Genomic DNA, 11377 nt, shown 5'->3' with positions numbered 1-11377 from the left:
GATAGGTAAATTTCGGGCTTGCCTTCGGTCCATACAGAATTGTCTTTTGCTAGGCCCGGTACGAGTTAATGGTTATGCTTGGTTCAAATGAATCTGACTTAAATTAATTTATCTGAACATATGGAGTATGAATTTGTTTTATTGACGATAACTTATTTTCTATGTGCAAATTGTCTGGAAAAAAATTGTTGAATTGAACTTATCTGAAATCAACTGGAGTTGGCGTGAGTGATTAAGGGTCTATTTCTCTTTAACCATGGTCTCGAGATCGAGCCTTGACTATGGAAAAACTCAGTTGTGAAGGATACTTCCACCAGGGTACACATGCATACTCTCGCAGGAGATCAGTTCACTCGCTGAAGGTGGTGGGAGCTCCTCGTCGTATTACCAAAAAACTTATCTGAACTTATATTAACTTATCTAAACTTACTTTTTCTAGTTAAAATAAGTTATAATAAGTTCAAACAAATAGACGCTAAAATCATAATTTTTCGATCCAGGTTGAAAACCTGATTTTTATTTCGGAGTATCTTGTTGTGTATGATTACATCGAGAAACGAGAGTTTGTGTGCTTAGAGATTCTTATTTTTGCTTATTTTAAATTATCAAAATGAGAAAAATATATTGATCAAATGAGGAAAATTAACATTTGGGTACACCTATAGAAATAGGTATACATGATTACAAGATTGAGGTGCTACTAATGATCAATACGTTCCTTGCCTTCCCCCTTTCTTTTCCTCCCTCGTTCTCTACCCTTGATACAACCACAACCACGCAACTCATTTCTTCCAATTCACATCCCGACCTCATGGCGTCCGGTTTTATTCCTTATTGATTTTTCGTTCACCTTATTCTTCCGTAAAACCCATTTGCCACTCTTCTTTTCTCTTATTCTCTTTAGAAATTTGAGTTGAACCAAGAAAAATGTAAGATCTTTTAAATGCTCTAGCTATATTTTACGATGGTCTTGAAGGGAAAACTCATCACTTTTAAAGGAAAAAACTACTAAGTTTTAAAATAATCTGAGTTCTTTTTTTTTTGGAAATTACTTATTATGACACTCTTTTCCAAAACAACTACCTTATATCAACTTTTATTCTTCTGAAACATTGTCTTATACAAATTTCGTCCATTATTACGTTTATGGGACCTGCTTAAATTAACTTTCTCCGAACTTTTGATATGAAATGACAAAAAAAACGAAGCAAGGTTGCTAGCAGAGAATGTAAAGCTAGAGGGACAATTGGCAAAATCTTTTAGGTAAGAAATTAATGGTATAAGAAAGAAGAATTTGGTTTTGATGTTAATGGTGTTAGTTGTAATGGTGTAGTATGTACTAGGGGTGCATTTTTGTCATTTTATATCAAAAGTTAGGCGAAAAGTCAATAGAGGTGGGTCCCACAAACGGAATAATGGACAAAATATGTACAAGGTAGTGGTTTAGAAGAAGAAAAAACTAGATATAAGGTAGTGTTTTTGAAGAAAAAATCTTGATATGAGGTAGTTGTTTTTTAAAAGCAACTTATAATTTGTTTTTACGGAAATTTCATGAAATGCCCTCGAGTTTTGCCATAATTCACCAAACGCCCATCAAGTTTCAATAATTCATAAAATACCCCTCACAATTCGTACAAATACCCAACATACCCTTACGAATAACGGGCCGTTAGTCCGCCGTTAGCCAAGTTTCCAATTCACCCAAATGCCCCTATTCTGAAACTTATTTCACCAAATGCCCCTATTAGGAAACTTATTTCACCAAATGCCCCAAATTTAAATATAGCTATTCTGATGTTCCGGCGGCTAGTTTTTGTGTTTGAAAAGTGGTTCTTGGTCATGGTTGGCTATAAAAACCCCTTTGCTGAATGGTTCTTGTATTTTAGATGTTATTTTACTTTACTTTGCTAATTTCATAAGATTTGTGTCATGAGTTTTCTTTCAAAATCATCTTCCACACCCAATGAGTCCACATATTTTAGGGTACCTAACATTTTGGGGTAGTTTTTTGCACATCTGTTTTGATCTTGCACATATTCATTGAGTACAAAATAACATTAAATGTAGTTGGTGCAAAGATGTTTTGTAAGTGAAGCTAAAAACAGAAATGCTTCCCAGTTTGGTATTTTGTGCAGATTATGCAACATCAATTATTTATGAAATGTGAATTTATTTCTCATTACTTGTGTTTACTTCATGATTACAAACAGTAAAATTACAAACATCAATATCCCAATTTGTATTACAACTTTGACTACTTTTTGTTGTTGTTTTAGCTTCTTCTTCATTTGCTTCAATTCTTCTTGCATCTTACTGTTTCGCCTGTTTTCAATGCTTTCTCCTTCGTCTAAGCTTCCCCCGCATTGTCCTTCGTGTTGTTGCCCCTTGTTTTTTTGCTCAACTACTCCCTTTCACCATCTCAGATTGTTTCAAGGATCACACTTGTAGTACAACCTTTGTGGATTGAGTGTTGTATCAGAGCTTCGAATGACAAATTTCCTAGCACAATAACAAAATTTGGTAGGTACTCTAATATATGTGGACTCATTGGGTGTAGATGATGATTTTGAAAGAAAACTCATGACAAAAATCTTATGAAATTAGCAAAGCAAATCAAAATAACATCTAACTTACAAGAACCATTCAGCAAAGGGGCTTTTATAGCCAACCGTGACCAACAGCTACCTTTCAAACACAAAAACTAGTCGCTGAAACATCAAAATAGCTATAGTTAAGTTTGGGGCATTTGGTGAAATAAGTTTCACAATAGGGGCATTTGGTGAAATAAGTTTCAGAATAGGGGCATTTGGGTGAATTGAAAACTTGGCTAACGGCAGACTAACGGTCCGTTATTAGTAAGGGTATGTTGGGTATTTGTACGAATTGTGAGGGGTATTTTATGAATTATTGAAACTTGATGGGCGTTTGGTGAATTATGGAAAAACTCGAGGGCATTTCATGAAATTTCCGTTGTTTTTATGTCAAAGCTAACATCACCTTGTTCCATAATATCATATTTTCCATAAAGAAACCATTTTTTTCATGTATGATTGTTTCTGTGTCTTCCGGTTTACAACTCAATCATAATTTAATATGCAATTAACAACATATATAACAAAGATTGATTAAACAAGAATCTAATTACGGAGTAGAATTTATTATTTCATTGACCGCGATCAAATACTTCTGTACAATATACGGAGTACTTTTTAGAAGGAAAGTTCGCTTGGTATGTCATAATGTCATGCACCCATGCAAGAACTTGATTTTATTTATTTATTTTCATTTGGTGAGAAAGAGGGGCAAAGATCCTAAACAAGGAAAACATTACAAACTAAAGAAGGGCAACACACATCGAGAGAAAAAACTTGAAAAGGTAATTCCACTTGACTCAATCTTATTACACTATACGGAGTAATAAATAAGGGGTAAGTAAAGGGTCAAACTCTCGGGAATCAAATGTTTTCTATACTAGATACAAACATGCAACTACTAGTATAATTCACTTCAAATAAACAATTGTTGGATTAAATATGGGGGTTGTTCGCTCAACTTGTCACTAATCGCACGAACGTTGTAATTAATATATTCTAGGAGACAGGTCAAGGAAAGAGGGATTCCACGTAGTATATCTATAGAAAATGAAAGTTTCTCTTTCTCCACTCATACATGAACACGTGATTTACTTACTAATATATGAGTTATTGTGCACTAGCACAAACCATTCCCACCAGAAGGTCACGGTAATTAATCAAAAGTTGTTTTTCTTATTTTCTACCTAGATTCTCGATGGCCACAACGACTGATATGTTCATATTTTATAGTGTTTTTACCCCCGTCCCTTAGTACTTTTTGATCTCAAATGAGCTCTTTGGAGTGATTTTTAGTACTAATGTGCTCCTTGTAGTGTGTTTATAGTTTCAGGTTCATCATTGTAGGAATTTGCATATTTATGTGCATTTCCTACTCATTTAAATCAATACAATAGATTATGTGCTTTCGAGAGCACAAACATTGAGTTTGAAGAGTTTTGAAGCAAAGCAAATAACGAAAGAAGTAGAAAAATAATTGCAGTCCACTATTTTAATCATAACTCAAGTTATACAACTTCAAATGAAGTAATTCCATGCATTTGGGTTGGATTCTAGACTTCAATAGATTTCCAACAAGTGGTCACTCGCCTAATTTCGACGAATAACGAAGGAGATATGGCGTTTTGAAGATAGGGGATCGTGCAGTTTGTACGCGCGCCCGATCGGGCGAATGGCTGCCCGATCGACCTATTTACGAGCAGGATGCCCGATCGGGCGAGAGCTTGCCTGATCGGGCAACGACAACCAGGGGCGAGTTTTTACTTAATTATTTCCGGCTTTTCGTTTTGTTTTGGGCGAGACTATGAATATAGCCCTTAGTTATTTGTTTCAAAGATCTTATTCCTTAGTTTTAAACACTTAGTTTATCCTCATTACTTAGTTTATTCTCTCAATTGTTGCAAAACACTTAGTTTTATTTTCAATCAAAAATTCAAGCTTTCATTATTCATTGTTCAATTCCTTAGGTATTATTTCTTACTTTGCTTTATTATTTTGTTCTAATTATGTTTTCATTGATTAATATTGTCTTAGTTATTTCAATCATGTGTGAGTAGTTCCATTCTAGGGTTTTTAGGAATCCATGAACCAATATGAAGGGATGATTAATTATTGTTGATTATTGGTATTAGCTGTTAATTCCTATTGATTGCTTCCATTTACTATGCAATTGGATTTGTGCAGGTCTATTAGTCTAGCAATAACAAGTTAAGGTTCGAGATATGCAATTTGATGTTTAGGCTTGTTTCAATAGGTAGAATTGGAATTAATACGTAGCGAGAGCCCGTTAATTCTAAGTCTATGATTAGTATCGATTCGAGAGAGCATGCTAGTCTAATTAACTTCTTTATTGATTATTATTGATTGTTTATCATCCTGGATTGTTGTTCATTGGTGAACCCATTGATATGTGTATTTTATATAGAGTTTTTACCCCCGTCCCTTAGTACTTTTCTGCGTCAAATGAGCTCTTAGGAGCCAATTTTAGTACTAATGTGTGTTGTAAGTGTGCTTTGAGTTTCAGGAAATTTTGATGAGAAATTAGCCTTTTTAGGCTCGTTTCGCGATGATATAGGCCACTACACGGTTCCCGAGTAGGTTCGGGGTGATTATGGTCGACCCTTGGGAGCCCATGATGTCTATGTTCGAGCCCCGAGAGTTAGACTTGGTGCTATGAGTGAAGGACGATGCATTTTGCTAATTGCCCTATGATTGGAGGGCGAAATGTGAAAATCGGGCGAAGAAAAAGATAATTGCCAGTTTCAACGCGTGTCCGATCGGGCGGGCTTCGCCCGGTGCCAATCGGGCGGCCATCCTGAAGGTTGTATGGAGCAATTCTCATCTTCCCGATCGGGTGATCGGAAGGAAATTCGCCTGATCGACCTGTTTATCGAGCAGAATGCCCGATCGGGCGACGCCAACCTCCAGCGTTTTTTCGCGATTTTTATTTCCGATTTTCGTTTGTATTTTGGGCAAACTATAAATACTAAGCCTTATATTTTTAGTAGTCATCTTATTTTCAGCATCTAATTTTCTTAGTTTAAACACTTATCTTATTTTATTCTCTCAAATATTGCAATTACTTACTTTTATATTGAATTCAAAGTTCGAACCTTTTAGTTCTTCCCTTGTTCTTCATTTATGTATTGTTTCATTCTCAACTTTATTAATTAATTCCAATTATCTTAATTGTTTTGTTAATTTCTTAGAATTATGTTTTCATTATTATCAATTCAATTATTTGTTTTATGTTTAGCATGTGTGAGTAGTTTATTATTCTAGGGTTTAGGGGATCCATGAATGTATGATTGAGATTGGATTGGATTAAATGATTGATTTTTGATTATGATTTCTATAGCTTGTTTTGATTGTTCGTCATTAATGTTCGGGCGGACTATTTTGATTGAGTTTGATGAATCTTAGATTATTGCGCCGAGATGTATAAATCTGATGTTCTTGATTTGTGGCTATTAGATAGGGATTGTTTCTAGTACATAGCGAGAGTTGCTAGCTTTTCCTACGGAATTCATAAGATTCGAGAGATGCATGTTTTCCTAGTTATGATTATTGATTGATTGTTGTGGTCCGTTGTCCAATCCTAGTCTGCATTTGTGGTGGACCATTACCCTAGATTCTCTTAATACTGTTATTTTCCGATTTAATTATTGCCTTAGTTTTAATTTACAAACCAAACCTATTTCCTTGTTACCAATAGTCTAGACTTGTTGATTAGTAGTAGAAAGAACATTGTTTCCCTGTGGATACGATCCCTACTTCCCTTGCTATATTTTTAGTTGGTGAACGTTAGGTTTATCTTTGATAGGAGTGAGATTTAGCCTGTCACCTATGCCCTAGAACTTTTAATATCTGAATTCTTCCGCTTTATTATCGTCGTAGTTTAATATCCAAACCAACTAGAATCTTGTTCCCAGTAGTCTAGACCTTAGATTTAATAATAGAAAGAACGCATGTTTCCGTGTGGATCTGATCCCTACTTCCCTTACTATCTTGTTAGTGGACTTAGGCTTATTTTTTATTAGGCGATACAACTTTAGCCTGTCAACGACACAAAGATAAATAGAAGTGGAACTTAACACACACTATAGCCACTCTCCTAGGGTCAACACAAAGAACAAGTGATTTTCCGTGTTAAATGAAGCGTTTTGGATGTCAACGGCTCTATGCTCAATACCTATCTCGGAGAACAATTTAACTATAGCCCATGTATCACACTTTTCCCTGAGGTATGGTACAAGGAAGCAAACAAGCAAGACCAACCTAAATCCATCTAACACGTTCATAAACCCATCTCAGGTAAGGACATAACATCAAAATAACTAGTAAAGGCTACCATACACCAATATCTTAATCTTAACACTTATAAAGGCACAAACATTGGTTACTATTCCTACAATAGTGATTTTCCCATTGTATCCCCATTTTATGCCTTAATTTTTTTTTGTCTTATTCTTATAAACAGTGCGTGGACGGAAATCTCCTTGCACCCTGGTTACTTTCTTCATGAATCTCTTTCTCTGAGATTTTCCTCCACCTTCGATTCAATCCCTAGCTCTCATCTCTCCTCCACCCTCTTGATTTTTCTCTCTCCTTTCAATGTCCTCCGACATCACCAAATCTCGTTGGCAACCTGGATCTCACGCTTGCATTCTCCCCCTTCAATTCCATTTTTGAACTCTAGGTCTCTATCTCTCCTCTTCGGCAATTATGATAATCTGTTAAATCCTATACAAGCTTAATCGTTCGACTTCAAAGAAATTTCAGGTATTTTTCTTCTTATCTTCCCTCAATTTATAAATTTTTAGAATTTTCTAGGTCTATGTATTTAAATGTTATTTTTTTGGGGGGTTTTAGTGTATTTTTTATTAGGGTTTACTCCTCACCATCTCATCTCACAGGAGGGAACTCCACATAAGGTAACTTCTTCTTCTTCTTCTTCTTCTTCTTCTTCTTCTTCTTACATCTGATTGTATTTTTGTTAGCTATGGACCTTCAAAACCCCTATTTCTTACTGTTTGTTTTGCATCTACCACCCTTCCTGTTGTATCACAAGAGTCACAACCTATTGAAATTGTTCATAGTGAGACATTTGAGTTGCCATGGACGAAAAAGGTCCTAAGTTTTGAGCACCACATTTCATTTTTTTTCTGTTGAAATGGGTTTATGTTGTTTGATGGAAATTTCAACGATTTGCCTAATTTGGTATGATTAAATGTTGTTTTGTTGTTTTGGGGTCTGAATTTGTTGGTTTTGTGAAGTGGGTTTTTTCTTGTTTTATTAGCTTTTTATGCATTTTCGTTGAATTTTGATGGATGATTTTGTTGATTTTGTCGATTTGAGTATCTTTTCTAATGGGTTTCATTCAATTTGTCTATAAGCTTTACTATGCTATTTTGCATCAATTTCACATCATATTGTTGAAGTAAAGTATGTATAATGCCAAAACCATTAAATATTTATATTAGTGAAAAGCTTGGTGAGTTGGTCGTGTTCACCTTACTTCCTCTTAGCTTAATGTTTTCATGGTTTGGAAGTTTTCCTTTTTTATATTTTATTTATAGATTGTGCATGACCTTTTGTCATCATTGGTTGACAATGTACACCTCCGACATTTTCGCGGCAAAGAACACTGTTATTTTGTGGAGATTTTAAGTTGCAGCTCCCTTTTAGAGATAAATTTAGATTTTGTCATACTTACTAGACAAAATTGTATTGATATAGTAGGTCTTAGTTCAGACTTTCTCTCTTTCTAGATTGTTTGTTATCCATTTCTGTTTTATCATTAGAATTTTCTCTAATTATCAATGTTATTTTTCAATGTAAAAAGTTTATTTTTCCCTGCAATATAGAGCAAAATCACGAGTACCCATCAGGCCATCAATATCAAACAACGAGAAGGTTATGTGAAATCCATGGCTGACTTGATTGAGAAAGAGCTGCAATCTTTCTCCGTGCCAAATGAAATAGGTTGGGCTTTTGCATTCACCTGTACACCATAACTCTCTGTTTTTATTTTGATCATTTGTTTTTTTTCACTATATATAGGAAACCACGTAGTAACTGGACCAGAGTTCAGATGAGTTTTGCAAGTCATAGGGTGTTGTTCTTGTCACGTCTGATGTGTCAGCGCATGGAGTTGATTATCCCGATGTTTCACTTGTTATATAGGTAACATTACTCCCTGTTAGACTTCACATAGCTTCTTTAGTCTGACTATAAAAGTATCATCACAAAGCTTACGTGGTCACATCAGGTTCATCTGCTTTTCCTTGTTTCTTTTTGCACGTTAGTTTTTTCGGTAAGTTTGGTGCATTATAGAAAAATGCTAGCCATTTCATTTAACATATCCCTTTTATATGATACAGAGTTGCTTTGGGTCAATCTGAAACTGCTCTTTCATTGTGTCTTATGTTACGTATGATCCTAATGTATATTTGTGACTTTGTGTTTTTACAGTCAGGTTTTGGTTCTTCCTTGACAATAGAGATTGATGATCCAGTAATGAAGCTGATGAGTTCCTTATTTAAAATGAAGCCCCGAATATATGGTGAGTTAACATTGTTGTCTCTATGTCTATTAATTTTTCTGTTTATTTTATCGAGTGTATATAATAGTTTCATTATATAACCAATAAACTCTTCTGATATATGTTTCTCAAAATCTATTGTCACATTGGTAGGTTTAAAAATAATGGGCAAAACGTTCATGTAAAGTTTCATAGGAAACATGAGCAAGCTCAAGGTTCCTGAAGATCTTGTGCAGGTTTAAGCTTATCTCGGATGGGAAAGAAAGGTAAACAAATGTATACCCCTGTGCGGGAAAAGGTAAGAAGTTTATATTTATATGTGAAGCATGTAGAATTTTTATGGGATATAGATCATCATGTTGTGGGGATTGAGAGTAGGTTGACCTTTTTTGTAATATGCCTCAACCTTCTGCCTTCTTTTCGTTCTTTCCATTTGCATGATATTTTTTCAAGAATATAGCGACATTAGCACCACAATCACTTGTGTGATCTCATTATAAAGGTGGCAACATGGTTAGTGTGCTTTGATGAATGCTTCTTGATGTCTCTCATCAAAAAAATTAACAAAACTAGGATCAATACTTAATTTTTGACTTTAAATTGATCAAAATCCCATATTCCATGAATTTGCACATCATAAGTGTAGGGATGCTCGAGCCCAAAATCACTATCATAGTATCATACAGTGAAATCCATATATATGGGGAAGTAAGAGTGCATTTGTCTTCCCCCTGTCTGGTGTAATTTTTTTTTTTCTTGTGCACTTACGAATGAAATTCCTCAGATCCTCGATGTTGGGGGATCCATGTTGGGTGGTGGTGTGAAGTAAAATTGACCTTTGAGAAAATGATGAATTCTTGATGGTGTTCTTCTTTACCAAATACGATCTTTTAATTTATCTGAGTTTTGCATTTTTTTTGTTGATTCCTAAAAGTTAACCATATAACTACTATCTGTCTTATATGTGGAATATGAAACAACTTGTGCTGAATTATTGGATGAGATAGCCAGAGGTTCTTCTACGCAGGAACTTCAAGAAAGGTTAAGAAAATGAAGTAATGCAAGTGAAGTTAAAGAACAACCCCCTTCAAAATCTGAAAAGAAAATCCCAAATGATCCTGTATCGATTCAATCTACTTAAGATGGGAAGAAGGCGGGAAACCGAACTATTCTCCAGGTGAGAAAAGTGTACATTTTAATTCGCTTCTTTACAGCATCTCTTCTATTTCCCTCATATTTGATTGATTTTTGCTATTTCTTGTAACACAAGATATAGAGTAAAATTTATTTTGAGGGATATAGAGGAGTAAGATACTGCATTGGAAGTTTAAGAATCCAAGACTATCTTCCCAGGGTTCATATGAGGAAGAAAATTTCTCACTACAAAGGAAAATGTTAAATAGTTTTTCCTTTTTTTTTTTAGTTCAGATCATTGTTTTGGTTAGTTACGTGTATTTCATTAGAATATAAAGGATTGCATATTGATCAGTTTATACATATTTGAAGTTTGAACTCAAGACAAGGTAAAAGAAAACTAAATTTGGATTTTGTATTCAATTCCTATTTGAAGATTTAAATATATTGGCCTGGATTACCCGTGATTTTTCCAAAATTAGAAGAACCGAGGCTCTGAGTTCCAAAATTGTTGCATGTGTTGTAATAGGTGTTGAAGAAGAACTAAGGCTCTTAGTGGCTAAATTAGAAATTCCAATAGCACATTTTTCAACAAAAAAACAAAAGAAATTTCAATAGAACTAAGGATTTTAAACGTTGATATCTTTTAGTCATAAACTTTCTTGAAAGGATGCTGATGTATTCTGGTTTGCTGGTCTCAAAAATAAATATATAATGGCAGCAGGTTGGTAGTTTGTGTTGTTGGTTTGAGAAATAGTGTTGCAGTAGTTTCCGAGGGTCTGCAGACCTGTTGTAGTCTCATCAGTGTTGGTTGAATGGCATATGGCCAGTGTTGGTTTTCTTTTATTTTCCCAGTTCATCAAAAACTTCATGTTGTATTTATGTATCTAATCTGATGAGGTTCCATTGCCGGTTTGTTGTTGCTGTAAAAGTTCGGTTCAATTGTAGCAGTTATTTTTTAGTGTAATTTGCGATTTTTTTCAGAGTTAGGACTTTCAAAGTCGTTCCTTGCTATTGTTTGATTGAGCAGAGTTGAAAGACTTTGGTGTTTTCTCAAAATGTAGGCATATGTATTCAAAGAAGCAGCTTCTGAGTGTTTAGCGTCTGC

The sequence above is a fragment of the Spinacia oleracea genome, chromosome 3 (assembly GCF_020520425.1).
Source record: "Spinacia oleracea cultivar Varoflay chromosome 3, BTI_SOV_V1, whole genome shotgun sequence".
Classification (NCBI taxonomy): Eukaryota; Viridiplantae; Streptophyta; class Magnoliopsida; order Caryophyllales; family Amaranthaceae; genus Spinacia; species Spinacia oleracea.
This window is presented reverse-complemented; position numbering follows the sequence as displayed.